This window comes from Falco biarmicus, chromosome Z (genome assembly GCF_023638135.1).
Source record: "Falco biarmicus isolate bFalBia1 chromosome Z, bFalBia1.pri, whole genome shotgun sequence".
NCBI classification, from domain to species: Eukaryota; Metazoa; Chordata; class Aves; order Falconiformes; family Falconidae; genus Falco; species Falco biarmicus.
In genome coordinates, this window is record NC_079311.1 from 36,577,705 (window position 1) to 36,596,700 (window position 18,996).

The following is an 18,996-nucleotide window of genomic DNA, read 5'->3' on the forward strand; positions in this document are numbered from 1 at the left end:
ATTAATGAAACTTTTTGTAGGTGCATCAGAGATTCTGCTTTTCTGGGAAGGCACGCACACTTTCCATTACGTATCTGAGTTTTTAAGTCATTATTTATTTAGATGTTCTGTAAAATTCCATTTTGTAATTGTAACCTTGTTACAGCTCTCATCAGAGACCATACAGATTACAGCTGCAGTTTACTAATATTGATTGTTGCATGGAAAGGGAAGGACTGAAATCAGGATGCTCTGTGTAGCTCCAGTATTAGAGATCTAGGAAGAGAAAAAAAGTGTAACTGTGATTTTAAAACCTCCCTGACACCAGGTATTGGACTGAATTAAGATCTACCATAGCACCCGGAAAGCATTCTTCATTCTGGTTTTCTCTATGTAAGAACAGCAAAGCTATGCTTTAAAGACAATAAAAAATAAATAAGACACAATCTCTCTGTAACTATTTTCCTAGCCAAATTTGTCTAAAGTAATTCAATTCACAGCTTATCAGGGAAAGAAATCCGTTCACTTGTTTAAGCTTCTTTGCATTATTGAAGAGAAGGAGTTCTTAATGGAAAGATTCCCTGGTGACTGCTTCCCTTCCTTTTCAGAGCTGGAGAACCCCTGCACACAAATGCCATCCAACCAATTGCAGGATTTGTATGTTAGAAAGTGGTGTTAGGGAAAGTATTTAATGCCATTAGCTCCTTCTGTAGGCATTTGGCAGCCAGAAAGTAAAAAAGGCAGTGATCAAATCAGTCCTCCACAGACCACCAGAAAACATCACTTTTCAGCAATTCTGATATCCCCCTTCTGGTTAATGGTGTGCTAACAGTGGAGTCCCATTCATCAAAAACGGGAAACTCTGGGCAGCACTCAAGTTTTATTCCAGTGACAGCAGTAGGAAGAAGAAAATTTAGTTTCATAAATGATCCCATTTCAGTTTTGTAGCAATTCAAAAGGCAGAGCTATCTTTCTGAAAGTTTAGTTCCGTTCTCTGCAGGATCTTCATGAAGGCTGATGTTGCTTGATCCACCACCCAAAAAAGCCAGCATCCCTTTTGCAAGAGTCCTCTCACAACTGCCAAGTAAAGGAGCACATCCACCCTTCCTCTGCCATTTGGGACCTCTGATACATCAGCTTCTGACTTTCTTAGTCCTCTTTCATAAAGCAAGGTTCTTCCTCTATCCTTTGCAGCCTTTCCTTCCTTAGTCACCTGAAACTTTTTTTATACTTGAAAATCTGACATTTTCTGGACTTCCTAAAGTCCCTTTTAGCCAAAGAAAAACCACCAAAAAAACCCCAAAACAACAAAAAAACCCACAGTTATGCTGAGTTTACAGGAAGCAGATGCTGACTTGCAGCTATTTTCAGCAGTAAAATATATTTCCTTTTATTCTTTCAGGGCCTTTCATTGAAGAGAAATCTCTGAGACATGTCTGTTTTCCAAGTCAGTCAAGACCAACACACGCTGGCCTGATTAGCTACTTCACTGCAAAACCATAAAGGCAATTTATTCTCACTTACGTATCATCATGATCACATCTCACTGCTGTATCATTACCAGTCTAAGTTCAAGAAGTATCAGTTCAAAAGTGCTGGCAGCAGCTCTATCACCTGTCAAGTGGAAGTGGCCAAGAAAGTCTCAGAGATGTTTCTCATGATAAATCTTGCAAAAAGTCAGCATTTTACAGTAATTTTGAAGTAAGTCTAGAGCAGTATTTCCAGTTCACTGAATTTGCAGTCACAGAGGAAAAATGACTACCTTGAAAAATGCACCCTTACCAACTGCAGTCAGAAATTCCTCTCTTTCTTCAGCCAATGCTATTTCAGACGCTCAAACCCCTATGTTTGTGCATTTCCCTAGGTCATGCTGCTAATGCTCTTTTAAAATTTGCTTTGATAGTGTGTGAAGATAACACATATTAAAGCACTCTTAATAGAAAATTTAAAGGAAGAGGTAGGTAGTCCAGTTGTGAGTCAGTGAGGAAGCTCTTATGCAGTATGTTTGTCTCCAGGTCTGGAGGCTTCCTCACGTCAAAGCCATACAACTCACCTGAAGGATAGGGGGAGGGATGTTCATAATGCCTTCCAGCTCCTGTTAAGTGCATGCTTGCAGGTATTGGGAGTGGGCTTTTGTCCTGTTCAGTACAGAGGCTGATTCAGCCTTTCCCTGATGTGGCCACACTTACAGGAATGGATACCAGACTTGCTTCCCAGCTCCGGGACAGATGTGGTCAGTAAGCACAGGGAAGATTTGCATGGGAATGAAGGATAAGGTGTAAAAGTGGAGGAAGGAAACATAGATCCTATCTTAGTTTGGTAAGATAATGTGTGTCATAAGAGGGTGGGGAGGCTGTTGGAAATATTGGTTGTGACTTTGATATAAGAAAACTGCTACAGTAAAGTTTGTTGCCCAACTGACGAATATGTTGTATGTTTTGAAGTCACAGACTCTCAGCTTTTGTAATATACAAAATCAATGTAGCCTTGGTTTTCCCTGTGATTACATATGGAATTTCAGCTGCATATTGCATTAAAATTCTATGGTGAATGAGTAGTTACAAATGAAACATATAGATGGAAGAAAATCTCTTTGGTGAGCCGGTCAACAGAGTGCCTGAAGAGTCAAGTTACAGAAAATGTGAGATTTCAGACTGCTGTAAACTTTTTTCCTCATTTTGTTAATTTCAAGATTACATGAAAGTATGATTCTATTTGCCATTTCATTCAGTTTTTACAGTTTGTTGTGAAAAGATAAACAAACCCAATATAGTAGTTTGGTACATCATTGCTGTATAAATACATAAGGCACATAAGCTTTCCTGTTTCATCATACCCTGCTGAAAATACTGTTATTTAAAAAATAAGTCTCTCCAGTTGTTTTAGTCAGCTTTTTTAAGAAGAAACTATGCAAAGTGAAAAAACAGAAGAGACAACAGTATTCCTGTGGGGTTTTCAAATGGCACTATCAGAGCGATAGTAACTTGCAAATGGGATGTGATTGTTCTGACCAGGAATTCCATACAAATGGGGACTCTCACAATATCTTTCACTGCAAGTCTATTCTTGGGCATACAGCTGAAGGATGGGTTGACAGGGCTTCTTTATTTGATAATTAAGTGTCAAAACACTTGAAAACATTGTCCAAAAATAAAGGAAAAAAATTTATAAGAGGACAAAGACAAGTTCCGTTTTTCTACCCAATAGGTGAAACTACTGCCACAAATAAAAACATTCTTCTCCTTGAGAATGCATGAGCTGAATAAGATGGCATCTTATTTTGCAAAATTTTGTCATAATGTACAAAATATGGTCATCAAGAAACAGGATGAACTTAACCTTCTAAGAAGGTAAAATGGCAAAAGCTTACTCCTGCATTTATAGATGGATCTTTGTGTTTGCAGTGGAAAATCTGATGGGTAAAATTTAGCTCTTATATTTTCTGAGTCATCATCAGTAAGTACTATATTCCAAACACGACTGTGAAAGTGAGACATACCATATACTGTGTCTATTGTTACAGCATGACAAAGAAACCACTGTGATTCATAATTCTTTGTATTAAAAATAAGGAGTAATCATAAAAATATATTCTACAAATAAATATGAGGCTTTCTGAGGGAAAAGAAGAGCTTTGTCTCCTTGTATTCTATTCAGAGATGAGTATTCTTCTGAACAATTTTAATTTTAATTTTTAATTTTATTATTGATTTGTGGAACAGTTGTGCTTGCCAAAATCATGCTTTACAGCTGATACTTTCATACAGCTTAAAGTGCTGAATTATTTTACAGTGTTAAAGAACCATGCTTTTTTCATGTTTCTAGTAAAGCTAAGGCATATTAAAAAAAAAAAAAAAGTTTTAGTTCCTAGCTAAAGGTTTAGAAAAAGAAAATATTTAGTGCTGTTCAAAGACGGGATTACATGTACAGTTTCATTGGAATAAAGTGCTAAATGAGATAACCTATCAGGCATGGGAGATGACTTGTCAATACTGTCAATGATGCAATGGAGCTTTTCGACTTCAATTCAAAGGCAGGTCAACTAAGCAATTTTTGGCTGTGCTGGAGAGCTGAATATACACTAATTTTGGATTGAACCTGATGTTTTTATTCCATCTAGCACAAAATCTCTGTGCAAGGTTGTTTCTTATTAGACCCACAGCAGAACAAAAGCCTCAAAATTGACCAAAACAACAGATACCACATTTATCTGCTTTCTATTACTATCTTTTGTTTATATTTTTTTTCAATAAGAGCTTTCCCACCATTTTTCAAAATGTTTACATTGCAATTTAATTTCCATTATTCTTAGTTTGTATTCTTCTTCTAAAATGCATGTCTTTTGGCAGCAATGAGCACTTCTACAGCATGGTAGAGGTCACAGTTCTCTCTATTTTGCACTACCTTTCCCTAGACACCCCATTATGGACCAGAAAAAAATGCCATTTTACTGACCTAACACTGGTAATACACAGAGAAGAATGTCAGCCTTTACAGCATGTTCACCTCAGTGGACCATGCCTTTCCTTAAAAGAAAACAAAAACAGAAACAAATTTCAATGTCAAAACCATTAGCTTTTTCATAACTCCATGGCCAAATCAGTTCAAATAATAATTTACCAATGAATGATGTCTGCCTCACAGAGAGTAGACTCCTCCTATCGGTTGTTCATGCTATGTTCTGATAGCATGTAATGTGGCATGTCTTGTTATTTGAAAAAAACAAATTCCAATTTGATTCCTATAGGGCACAATAAAGATCAAATGGAGTTTGGACTTTCAGAGTACAGCAATTACTCTGTTTTTTATTCCCTGGGAAGTAGGCTCAATGACACCAAGACTCTGAGGATTGCATACTTTTTCCAGAAATCATCTTTCACATTCTTGAACTTCAGCCATTCACACACTTCTGCTCTTGCTTTTCTTAATGCATTTATCCTTACATGCATTAGTGTAAAATCTATTTTAAAATAGGCTTTAAAACTAATCTCCTGTAAACAAATGTTTAATCAGCTCTGTTCAGAAATAAAATACCTGTACCTCTATTTTCCTATGAACAAAACACTAGATAATTTAGTTTTCATATATTATAGGTCTTCTGCCAAGAGAAGCTGTGAAGCTTCTTACACCTCACCAAATACAACTCTAACTTTGATTCTGAATGAAGGGTTTTTTAAACAAGCAGTAAAGGCCAATGGCCCATTTTTAATGGGCTTTATTATCAAGGCTAGAGAAAAAGAAGCAAGTGTAATTGCCATAAACTCCAATCTCTTCTCTGTATCAGAGACATTTTAATTCAGGGATATTCAGGGAGGTTTTGTTTTAAAAAAAAATGTTTTGAGGCAAGTCAGTCCTCCTCTGTAGACCACTAAGTGTTGGCCAAATGTTTATTACTAATCTATAAAGACTTGGCTGATCACATGGTTCTAACTCTTTTCCCTGTCAATAGTTGTAAAAGCCAAAACAAATGGGTGGAGGCACTTGACAGAAAAGAAGTAGACAATAAGATGTATAATTTTCAGAAAAGACTGAAGTAATAGACGACTTAAGCATGCCAAGAATATATTAAGTAGTAGTCTAACATCATTCTCTCTGAATAATTGTTACACACTGAATAGTTGCACAAGGCTGTCTTGCAAAAAAAATGATGATGAATGAAGTAATATGATCCACAGAGTTATCAAAATTTGCTTAGAAGTACCTTGCAGTTCATATGAAGAGATAATTAAAATTAGACAGGATAAATCCAAGCCTAAATGCCACATTTCTTTCTTCCCAGGATTTTTCATAATTACTACATGAATGTGATCCTTGTCTTAAGCACATTCCAGTATAATGTGGAAAGAGGCTCAATTTACAAAGGAGTTAGTCCAATTTTAATTATAGGCCAATGAACCAAGAGGTTAGATAGTAAATTAACTCAAAACTCTGTGAATTCTTCTGTCTTATATACTTTGTGAAAAATACAATAAATTATATTTAACTGTCTCCAGGTGAAATATCACTTTGGGCTTGATACCTGCTCAGACTGTGACATAAAACATTGAGAAAATGTATTCTTCCTCATTCCCATATGCTTTTAAAGATATTGGGAATTTCACAAATTTGTTTAATGCTTGCCATTTCACCCTACAGACACCTTGCCTAAAATGACATATCTGTATCAAAAATAGCTGTGGTTTGATATTTTCCAGTATGATCAAGCAATACTGTCCACCCAATTATCCTACTAAATCTTGTTCTAGAAAATGGTATCTTAATAAAACCAGCATGCACTTGGTTTTGAAACATATACAGAAAAGCTGTCATGATCAGTAACAAGAGAAAAGTCATATTTCATAATGAAGATGATGTTAGAAACCTGTATTTCATGGATTTAGTTTACATGTATGAAATATTACTTGTTTGGTGCGAAGGAAAATTTAGGCTGTTTCAAATAACAAAGTAACAATGTGGTACTCATTCTACAATATATTTTAAATGCCTTAACTCATCATTACCCTTTGTATCTCTTGGCATGCTTTCATCTGACCTTTAATCTTCTAGAACCAAGCACCTAAAGACAAACCCCAGCTCCATGTCTCTTGTGACAGACCTTAATGAAATTACTAAAATTAATACTTATATATATACAAAGATCAAATACCTCTTGAAGTATCTGTATTGTCTGTAGTTTCACTGCCCAACATGCATTGATCCAGTGATCTCAGCATGAAGGTAGAATTAAAATGTTAGCCTAAGGACAGCCAAAGTTTGCCAGACATCTGTAGATAACTCCAATAAACTTCAGCAAGATTTGTTTCCTATCTGCCAAGATAACACAACAGTAAAAAAAAAAAAACCCTAACATTAAGGCAAAAGTATGCCACTAGTTAGCAGACAAATCTTAGTTTACAGTCAACATTACAATTATTCTCTTCAATACAAAATTAGCTGAAAAATGTTTGCAAGCACAAGCATGGGTAAAAATTCTAAGAGTGTGGGTAATCTTCCATTCACACAGGTTTTCTCTGTTGTTCAGCTCATTCACAGCTCCTGTTTTTATGACATGAGATACTAAATACTAAAGGCTAATAGAGCAGGCCAAGTCCATAGACTTGTCTGTTCAAGACTGCATTGAGTTACAGTCTTTTAAGGACAAGCCAGAAATCTCTCTATAACTGGTCTGACATAGTGAGCTAAAGAAACCTGCTAGGAAATTCCTTTTTTCTCCTTCTCAGTTTTGGGGTGGTTGCCCCATCTCTTTATTGTTTGTCTTTGTCTCAATACATGCATGCTGCAGTTCTTTATGCATTTGAGACAAAAAGTTTTCACGCATGTATTCGCATGGAAAAAATTTTCATGTCGTAATCATAGTGATAATAGACACCCCAAATTAGAAGGCATCTGAGACAGGATCTTTTTTTCCTGGATGATTTTTCTACTCATGCTGGTATAGTTTATCATCTTCCTGAAGAAGCCAGTCATCATCTTTTCCCTGGTACACTCACTTCCACTCATGTGTTCCTCCAGCTCTGGGAATGGTATCTTTCGCTTATTTACACAAAGACAGATTTACCACTTACTCTCTCTCAGACCCTCATCTCTCACTCCCCCTGCAGTGTCAGGGGTCTTTCCAGTTCCTAAAGCCTGAATACTGAATACCACAGTCAGAAAGCTCTTGTGAAAACATAGTGCAGATTACCAACCCATGAGAGGTGGTGACAGAGAGCCTGGGGATAGGAGGTGAAAGCCTCCTCTGGGCAGCATTTTGCCCCACAAAAACATGTCCATGCCTCACACTCCTTGCTTCCAATACCCAGCCCATGATTTCTTTCTGGGCTCTCCTAACCACACCACCAGTCTCTGTAAATTCAAACATCAAGAAACCTAAGCCACAGGAGAGCACAGGTTTGCGAGTCTACACATAGTCTTATCCAGTAGAAGGAATGGGAATACTATTACATACAAAGGCAATAAATGCAATTTCAGTTGATATTTATAGGCTAACATTTCTGACTAAGAGAAGAGATGGCTTAAGCCTGTGAAAGTTGATCAGGATCTTTTCCTTTCTGTTGCAATCACACTGTTCACCAATCAACCCCTAAAACAACACAGTTTGTAGCCAACTGTTCAAAGGCAACCAAAAATCTGTGAAGTTTATGCTGAAACAAACATCATGCTGTATACACTGCAGCAGTTCAAAAGCTTATTAACAGTGTCTCGGACTCAGAGCAGAGTCTGGGGGACACAAGCATTTGTCTCTTGTAAACCTGAGAACCAAGTGTGGACCAATGATGTGCTTAATATCTTCGGCAGACAACACCAGGTTGGGTGAGAGTGTTGATCTATTTGATGGCAGGCAGAATCTGCAGAGGGTCTATCTAGAGATGCCTAAAAAGGCTGACAATGCACAAGCAGAAGAGACACAATCCTTTTTTCACACTAACAGGAGGCAGAGAACATGCTGTGCTCTTTCTGACATAGGGAAGTGCTGCCTGTGATCCCCACACAGGAAGTCACTTTTGGTTTGGAGCTCTTCCTGCTGCAACATCTTACCATTTCCAAGTCTCATATATCTGATGATCCCTAGGAAACAAAGCAATCCCTTAACAAACAAGAATCCAAGAAGCTATATAATGTATTAATAACCAGAGAAGACAGGTGGGTTTTGACCAAAACCCCATGTAAGAACACCCCACAGGATCTGCAGAAGTTCTGATGCAGATCAAACACATTGCTGAGCTCCACAGAAGCAGGAGGAATTGTAAGTATAAGTGAAATCAGTAGGAAAGTTGGTGCTGTAATACAGGATGCGTACAAACTTTTGTCTGTTACTAAAAAAAAGAACTACCAACAGTTCTTAATTTACACTTTAATGGCTGAGATTCACGTACTGATCCACAGGGACCTTTCAACTTGCAGCCTCATCCTGGGCTTCATAGACAGTAGTAGTTAACTCACTGCCACTTGAAAGCAAGAAAAGCAAATACAAAAGTTCTAAACAAGTTCATGTTTTGTTTTGTGTTATTTCTAAAGATACTTTGTTTTATTATGTCAGTTGGTATTCACCATCAACAACTAGGTTTTGATATAATCCATCACTTCTGAATAACTAAAATCCAGGCTCTCCCAAAACACTGCACTATTGAGGTTATCACAAAGGGACTTAACTTACCAACATCAAGGTCAATGAAAGTTTTGCCACCAAAGCCACTAGATGCATATATAATTACATGCTAGTAATACTGTGTTCACTGTTACATAAGGGATTCTTTTAGTAGGGAGAATTTTCTGCTTTGCAAATTGTAAGCCTGAAAATTTAGTATACATGGAACAGAGGAGAGACAGTGTTTACAGACTAAATGCAAGTGGAAAATATATTAGAAGGTATTTCAGTTTTGGCTACCAAAAAAACAGCACCACTGAGGTCAAAGACAGCCTAAATAAATGTCTTCCCCCATATGACATTATGTCTACAGAGTTGTGTTGAAACGCAGAGTCTTCCAACAGAGTATTTTTTAACCTACTATACATACTTCTGTGGCACACCTACATACCTCGGAAAAGACAACTGGTCTGTTTTATAAAGAGATCTCTCAGTATACTTGAAAGAGTATTGTTCTTTACTATTTTGCAATGGCTCTAGTCCCCAGATGTTTACAGTCAATCCCAAAGACAACCACATATGTCTAGGGCACAAGCATGCTGGCAACTTACTTCTTCCACATGCCCAAACAAAAAGAAATTATTTTTCTGGTAGAGAGAAACCCATTTTTGGAAGACCAGATTTCACAGCATTTCCTAAAGCCCTTTCTAAAGGACTTCTACAGGAAGGTGTAATCAACCCAACAGTAAAGCAGATTGTGCATTTCATGAGCCTCTCATAATTTATATCTAGCTCCAGCATGTTGTATTTTCTCCAGTAGAAGCACCTTTCCTTGGAAGACAAAGAGAGGGGAAGAGCAGCCTGCCTTGGACTGGAGAAGCATGCACCTGTTAAGCACAGTAAAGCTTTAGCTAATTATAGAGTTTCAAAGTATACAGCTGCTTGTTTACGATTAGAATATACTGTAAGGTCATTAAAAAGCCAGTCCCTTCGTAGCAGGCCAATGTCATCTTTGCAGTTGTAAAAAGAAACATGTTAAACAGAGAGAATGAAACTGATCCATAGACACCTATAAATAGATCTATTTATATCTGTAAAATTGTTTTTGAGATATTTAAAACCTTGCTTGAAACAAAAAACAAACAAAAAAAGTCTTTCAATCCCCAAAGATTATTTGGATATATTATCCAAAAATTTTTTGGAATGTGAACACTGGAAAATATTAGTTGAATTGCATATTGGTAAGAACATTAACTCTAGACATTAGAAATGTTAATGCACTTGAGAAATTTCAGGAATCTGCATAGATTTAGTGCTTCCAGGTGCACAGTACTTCTCATGGCCCTTTTTTACAGTTTCCTTTTTCATTGAGAATAGGAATTCCTGCATCAGTGTGAATATACATGAGGATTTATAAAATGTAGGATAACACAGGCTTCACTCCAAAGATCTAACATTTAGCAAAACAAAATTGAACACAGGATTATAACATCTACTTTCTGTATTGCAGGTGTTGGATCCTACTAAATACATGCATTCACACACGCTAAAAAAAAAACAAAACTAGAAAAAGCAGCAGCATATCCTACTGCTTCTTCTGTTTTCACACTACCCACACAACAATAGAAAAAATCTCCAACACACAGAGTTGACCTAAAGCCAATCTCAGTAGCAAACACAGAACTGGACCATCATGCTTGCAGGAGGGAAGCACAATTTAGCAGCTTGAATGCACACTATCCTTTCTTGCTGAGATAAAAGTTTCTAGGACTAAGGATTTGCAGCAAGAAGGTCCTAGTCCACTGGCAATTTTTGGCTTCTGCAGCAGTGGTTTGCAGCACTGGAACATGTTAAAACCTGCAGTGGCTTCATGTAAATGCATGCAAAGTGATCTAGATTCTGCCTAAAGATGATACTTTGCAGTGACCCCAGGATCTTGTGCCTCTAAGGCATGTTTTATATTTTCTAACCGGTTATGGTTATCTTTCAGCTGCAGGTTGCAACTTTAAAAATTCACAGTTGGAAGGTCTAAAAGCAAATGAGTCAATAGAAAAACTGTGACTCATCACAAGCAGTGAAATGAATAGACAAGGCATATACAGGCCAAACTCAAAAGAACTTTGGGATATAGTTTAGATACTAGTGGTAGCATCCCCAGGGACAAGAAGATTGGGAATTTTACAAAATCATTCAGTTGAATATTTAACCTCTTTCATTTAGGGGAGGAAAAGCTAATCTCAAACAAATGCAACAGGCTTCAGGACCATTCCTAAAGCTGCCTCAATAGTTTGACTACTGCACTTGAATGCTTGCAAAGCCTTACTCAGTCATTGCTTCATTCTTTTGCGAATCTTGAATGCAAAAGTCTGTGTGATCAGAAGTGGTGACACCTTATTTATAGCCTTTTATATATATATAACCTTTCCTAAAGTTAAGATACAAAGATACAAGTCTGTTAGGTAAGTAGTAAAATACCTCTAATAAACAATTCAAAAAAACTTTTTAAACTTGACATTGTTGTTTGATTTGATGCCCATAGGGTTCTGTATTATGCAGAATAGGGAATATTCACCTTTTCTATGGTAACTCATGATTTTACTGGCCTCTCTCTTATCCCCACCAGCTTTTCACTTTCTTCTTGTACAGAAGCAACTCCTTGCCTTTGTTCAACATTGACTTTTTTAAGCTGTTGTCCAAATGTTCCCTTTTGTCTGAACTTAACACAGTACTCATGATATGGAATCATGATAACAGTATACATGGACATAGTGGGTTTTGTGGTGTCCTTAACTAGAAATTAGAGAAACAATTATTTCTGTTTAAAAACTACTAAACAATAAACTAACAACTCCTATACAGAGAGAAAATATAAGTTCAGGAAAAAAAATCATTGCAGAAAATAGGGGGAAAGGAGAGGGTGGGAAGACAAATGTCATGGTTAATTTAAGTGTAATTATGAAGATTTACAATAACTCTGAAGAGACATTAAATTCTGTTAAACAAAACGCCTTAATTCAAATTTATAGCCTAGATATGCAAGTGGAATTTAGGCACTGAAATATCCAGCTCACAGATGGCTGCTGCCCAGTCTCTTTTACGTTCCTTTCATGTCATATATAGGGAGAATTCATAGCCTAAAAAATGAGCTTTATGGAAATCAATATATTGATTCAATCTGCTGCTTAAATCTGTTGGAAGAAAGTGTCAGGAAAGGAATGAGACACTAATCCCATTCAGAAAGAAATGTTAAAGGTCAACCATAGACTAGAGAGAGGTAGTGTCTTCTGTTTGGTATTCATGGCTGCAAATCCACGTGTCTGTGACAAGTTGGATGGTCTCTTTAATCTCTGAGGAATTTACTGCTGCAAAATGCTGTGGATAACAAAGACATACTAAAATTAAAAAATAAATGAGACAAATCCATTGGTAAAATAATAAACGTTTAAATAGACTCATAAAACCCCAAGCCATATACTTCTAGGCCAGAAAGTCTTTCAGCATCAATCAGACTGCTGGAAAAGCATATTGAGGAAGTATCATACACTCCTCCCTGCCTTTCTTAACTTTTTCATAAGCATTGGCCACTTTCAGGAACAGAGTACACAGGCAGCTGAGTAACAGCCTATTCCAATACCTGAAACTATAAATTGAAAAGTTTTAAAGTCATCCTGTCTGAAGAAATGGCACTACAAAAGAAAAATCTCAAGGAGCATGGAAGAAAGATGACCTTACACACTTGGTTCTTAGATTCATTCAGGATACCTAGACAGATTGTTTAGGAAAGGTTAATGCAGTTTCCAAAAAAGTTGGGCAAGACTATTGGAGAGGATATTCTGAAAAGCTGCTGAAATATTCAAAGAAAATATTTATAGGAGTGAGCAGCAGAAAACTGTCAATGAGATCATAAATTATCTATTTGATATAAAGCAAGACACACACAGCCTGGCTCACATTTAAGTCAGAGGCTTCAGAGCACTGAGGTCAAGTTGGTTTTATTCACATCTTTGCATAATAACAAGTTGTGTAACTATACAAATCTGCACTTGTGAAGCATCCTTTCAGAAAAACAGGCACAGAGACCAGAAAACCCACAAAACCACAGAGATAGAACAGTTAGGGTTTTTTATGTCACTTCTCTTTCCTGTTTGATGCCTGCTATACTCCCTAAAGGACTAGACTGAGTCCTCTGCAAGACTGTATTAAATATTTTTTTTCTGAACACTTGGAATTCACGCTTATTTGCTGCAACAACTGCAGAAGTCTTATTAAAACTAGCAAAGAATATTGAACTATTGAGGGTCATAGCACTAAGCATCAGCTTAAATGGGTTTGTAAATGCCATCATGCCAATTAACATCAGAACCTGGTAATGACAGGGGTGTAATAATCCCATGTTCTTTTTTTAATACCCAAAATTTCTGGAAAATGAGCCTAAGACCAGGGCAAAAGACTGAAACTTCATTTCTTACTTGAAGTGCACTCTGATGTGACTTGCTGGCTGCAAAGCAGTTAGTGTGTAAGCCAGCACATCAGCAGCGTAGATGGGAAGGGCATACTGACCTGAGCTGCAAGCCAGCATCATCATACAGACATGTTCAGAGAGACAAAGCCCAGATCTTCTACCTGCTGTAAAATCAACACCCTTTGTCTCTGTCCACAGAAAGTCTTGCCTATTCCATGAGGGCAGAGAGGAGAGTTAACAGGCATCTTATTCTCCCTCATTTTGCATTTCTGTCAATACACAGGACTCAGTAATTGCATGATTCATTAGTGAGACAGAATTGTCTCAACAGTAAGCAGGCAAATCCACCGCGGTTCTGTCCCTGCCCAATTCTCTCTGTGGGAGAGGCAAACCTCTAATATATTCCCTTTCTCCTCTTGATCTGGTCCCAAAAGAAGCTGCAGAGCACCAGTCTGAATTTATAGCTTCCTAGGTAAGTTACAATGGATATTATACAGTACTAGGAACAACTTGCACAGCTGTGCCAAATTACTGTGACTTTTACAGCCTTATTTTTTACAGTTTGATGTCAGGAATAGTAACAATATAGTATATCACTAGAAATAGAAAAATTATAATTAAAATTTGTGGGTGACCATTTGTCCATAAATATAGCTATGGTGCACATGGAAACACTATTAGCTTCATCGCAAGATGTATTGCTCTACCTACATGTAACACAAATATGGTATTTCCTTTACTGTACAAATACATGTAAAATGTGTCCATTATCAGACCTGAAAACAAAACCCTAAAACCCACCTTTCTCTTTGTGCCTTTATTAACATATTTGAAAGACAACATGTGGATGTCACTTCAAGGGGCCAGACATTAGTTCTCAAACAGAAATCAGAGAATCAATCAATCCCTTCAGTATTTGCTTTGTTAAACTTGTCCATGCAAAAACACTTCTCTGAAAGTCAAATTTTTCTGCAGGTGTAGAGACATCAGTGCACGTCAGATTACCTCTGTGCTCTGTCCCATGAAATAAGGATGCCCAGAAGCCAGAAAGAAGAATTAGGGCTTCCTTACACATATCCAGCAGCTCTCACCTTCAGTGAGGAACTACAGCAAGCATGTCTCCAGTATTATGTTCTTTAACAAATATTTTAATTTCGTTTCCTTCCTTCCCAGCACCTAAAAACTTTAGTTTCTGTGTTTCCCTCTGTAGTTGACCAATAGGGACAACTATGAAAGACAGCCAGATCATTTCAAACAGCTGAGGGCACAAGAGCTAATTCTAAAGTTGCTCCATGTGTCAAATGAAAACTAGAATTATTCTTTTATGTAATGTACTTTAAAAAAGGTTTGTCTTCATTCAGAGATTATGTATGATGAGCTATAAAAATATTAAGAATCAACCTTGATTTAACACCTTTCTTTCCTATTGAACTTTAACTTTATTACTGCACCTGGCAGCTGAGACACTTTTCACTTATTTGTGGTTTGACCCCATCAAAATCAGGCAGACTAGTGATCTAGAACGAATTCTGACAGGAAAGACATAACCTCAAGATGTACAGTATATTACATTATTGCTCCCCAAGGCAAAGAAGGAAAAAAGGATAAATGACATGTTCTTACCTACTGACAAAATGCTAGCACAAAATGTTCACAAGGACTGAGTTAACCAAAGAAATCTGCATAGTCTAAGCACTATAGATCTACTGAGAAGTTCCTAGAGATCTTCCTTGGAAAATAAAATTACCTTTTTCTTTTTTAAGCTGTCCCAGTTTCAGCTGGGACAGAGTTCATTTTCTTCTTAGTAGCTGGTGCTGTGCTGTGTTTTGGGTTTGGTGTGAGAACAATGTTGATAGGATTCTGATGGTTTTGGTTGTTGCTGGGTGATGTTTACACTAAATCAAGGACTCTTCAGTTTCTCAGGCCGTGCCAGCGAGAGGGCTGGGGGGGCACAGGACATTGGGAGGGGACACAGCCAGGACAGCTGGCCTGAACTAGCCAAAGGGATATTCCATAACATGTGAGATCATGTTGAGTATGTAAACTGGGGTAAAAAGAAGGAAGGTGGGGACATCTGGCATTACGGCATTTGTCTTCCTGAGTAACCGCTACGTGTGATGGAGCCCGGCTTTCCTGGGGATGGCTGAGCACCTGCCTGCCGATGGGAAAGAGTGAATGAATTCCTTGTGTTGCTTTGCTTCCATGGGCAGCTTTAGCTTTACCTATTAAATTGTTTTTATCTGAACCCTCAAGTTTTACATTCCTTTTTGATTCTCCTCCCCATCCCTCTGGGTGAGAGGGAGTGAGCAAGCGGCTGTGTGGGGCTTGGTTGCTGGCCAGGTTAAACCATGACATGAAGCATAAGGGTCTCTGAGGTAAAATCACTCTGACATTTAAAACTTCAGTACAGTAAGGCATGTGATCACTTTAGGTGCATTTCACCTAAAGGTTACCCTCAATTTAGGAAGAACACATTTAATTGGATCAGAACTAGCACACCGATTTCACAAGGCACAGCCAGCTGAAACCTCACTGCAGTTGTTCTCAACAGAAAGCAGAGTTGACCAGTTTTTCCAGATCTCAGAAAGGACAAGATCAATTAAAGAACTTACATCTTAAATAAGGGAAGTAAGAGCAGATGGAGCTTGAGAAAAATATCGAAGTTTGACAACCAAAGGTATTTAACTGAAAAAATCAATTAGGTATGTTAGAGAACTACCCAAATGTACTCCCTATGACTGTTCTTGCATCAAAATAGTTTGCAAGGGATTAAAGGTTCATTCTAACCTGAACACTAGCACTACTTTACCAGTAGCATCTAGTCAGGTAGTGTCTGAGTTTCCAGGAAACAATCAGGTATTAATTATGGCAACATGTAGAGACAGATAAATACCATCACCCTCTTGCGCTTCACACTGTACAAATGTATGAAGAGAGGCAGCCTGGCTAACACAGAGCAAAGAACCTCAGTATGGTCTACATAAAGGATGGTGCAAATCACTCAAAATCACATTGAAAACAAAAGGAGACTATTAGGTTATTTCTGGTTTACCAGACCACGTGCCCTGTCCCATCAGACAGCAGCGCTTCTGTTCTGACTCTTTTCAGATCAAAGTTGTCACTTTCATTAGAGTAAAAACAAGGAAGCAGGAACTTGATGTCATTTTTCCCCCTCCCCCTCTGCCATCACCCAAAAGATAACTCATTCAATGACAATGGGACAATGAGCATACAAATTGAAAAAAAGACCCTGTGAGGAATCTGCAGTTTATGAATAGCCCAGCTATCCACAGTGCACCTGGCATTGTGAAAACACAATAGATTCAAAACCGTAAAATCTGTTCATGAACAACTAGAGAACAGAAGAAAAATGAGAAGCTACAATTTGTCATCTGCACTTTACCAGTAACATGGTTTGTAGTGGGTCTTAATGCCCATATCATACTCCAGTATTTCCAGTTTTTACAGAAATAGGAAATTAGACAGGCTTACATGACATGTCATTTATAGTCTACGCCTCAGGCAAAGGTGGCAGTATGGTGTCTTAGCAGCCTCAGGCATTTTAAATCCTGCAAGTGATGGTCCTGCACTCCTCTCCTGGACTGTCTTATGACCTCCTCTTCTGCACTGGCTCTGTGTGGTAAGCCACTGCAGGAAGCAAACTTGGGAAAAACATATATATTTTAGTGGTGACAGTAGTACCACTTTTTAGCCTACTCACCTCCCAGTTCATCATGCAATGGCACCAGTGTGGGCACTGACAAAAGAAGAGGGACCAGAAAGCACAAAGAGGAGCCGGTGAGAAATGTCACAGCCCACATGTGGACAGACTGAAACTGCTCTGGACTTGTACTCAGCTTTATCAGCACAACTGAGAAGGTGACTGGCATGGGACACATGAATTGTTGATTTTGGCCAAAAAATCCCATAGCTTCACCTCTAGAAGTCCTGTGATTTTTCCAAAGTAACATGAAATCTGAGTCAAAGTCAGAATGGACATCACAGTGCATAGACACTAGCTCATTACACCTTTTTTTACAAAACAAGCAAACAAAACAAAACAAAAAAAAAAAACCAAACCACAAACAAAAAAACCCAACAAACAAAAGTCCCAAACCCAAACATCCCTTGCTTTCTTCTGCATGATTCTCTTGTTTAAAAGATTAATACAGCAATGCTACTCCAGACACTAAGTTATACGCTGAAAAGATCAGTGGACTATGGATATGGCAAACCCACGAAGAAATGGGTGTTAATGGAATGCAAACACTGCTGTCTTGGAAAATACCTGGAAGAAACATATATGACTGTAGGACTGAATATCAGGAACAAATAGAATGCTTCCAACAATTGCAACATTACAAATTGAATTCTGAAGTGTGTCTCATTGAGTTCCCCAAATCTCATCACATGAAGATGATGCCTTTCTTGAACTTTCTTAGAAGATTTGACTGGACAGAGTTTTAGCTCCCTGTTAAATCGTATTTGTCTACAGGAACATTTAAAACACAAGCTGCAGTTTCATTGACTTTGATGGGATGAATATTATCTTGAAAAAGGCTAGACTGAAAGCTTTTTTGGCCTCCAGTAGTAAAAACAAAGTCCTAATATTCTACCACTCCTTCTGCAGAAAGCCAGCCTTACCATGTTGTTTCCTGTGTTGCAACACTATGTTGGAGTAAGCATGAACATTACCTTGCCCAAACTCCTCACATTTCTGACTGATATTTTTCAAAAATAAGCCACACCCCTACATTTGACTGGAGGATCACAGAGCAGAAGTATGCTCATTGAACAGATATGGAAGAGTAACACAAAAGCTTATTCCTAAAGTGATGGTGTTCTGAGTGAGAATTCATTTCTGCTTGTGTGAAAAAGCTGCTGGATATTAAAGATGCACCTCAAAATCTCATTAATTTGAGTAGAACCAGACTAATTGTAAAAAGAGTCACTCCTCAACACAATTCTCCAGCACCCCTTGCTTTCTTCTGCATAATTCTATTGCCTAAAAGACTCTCATTTACATTTTGTGTTGACCGGATAATCATACAACTTTTCATGACACACCAAATTTTCCTAAATTGGAAAAAAAGTGCAACAGTTAACAAAAAGAATATAATTTTTAAAAAAAATCTAAACACACATTGAGAACTCAGTTTATACATAGGTACAGGAGACACATTCAAATCTTAGTAAGATATTCTATTATTTATGCCCATTTTAGGGTGTTCCATGTTAAGAGGATTTAAAACAATATAAAATGTGTCACTGTGTGTTGGACCACTGTTGACGATGTCAAAAAAAACCAACAGTAACCGAAAAAAAAAATTACTTTTGGATTTGGTCTCCTAATGGAAAGCAGAAAGACTGTCTCCACAGAAGTAAAATAGAGATACCAAAAATGGAATTAATTTAAACTCTTGTGTTTATAAAAAGAATAATCCACTGAAAGGAAGATCTGACAGTT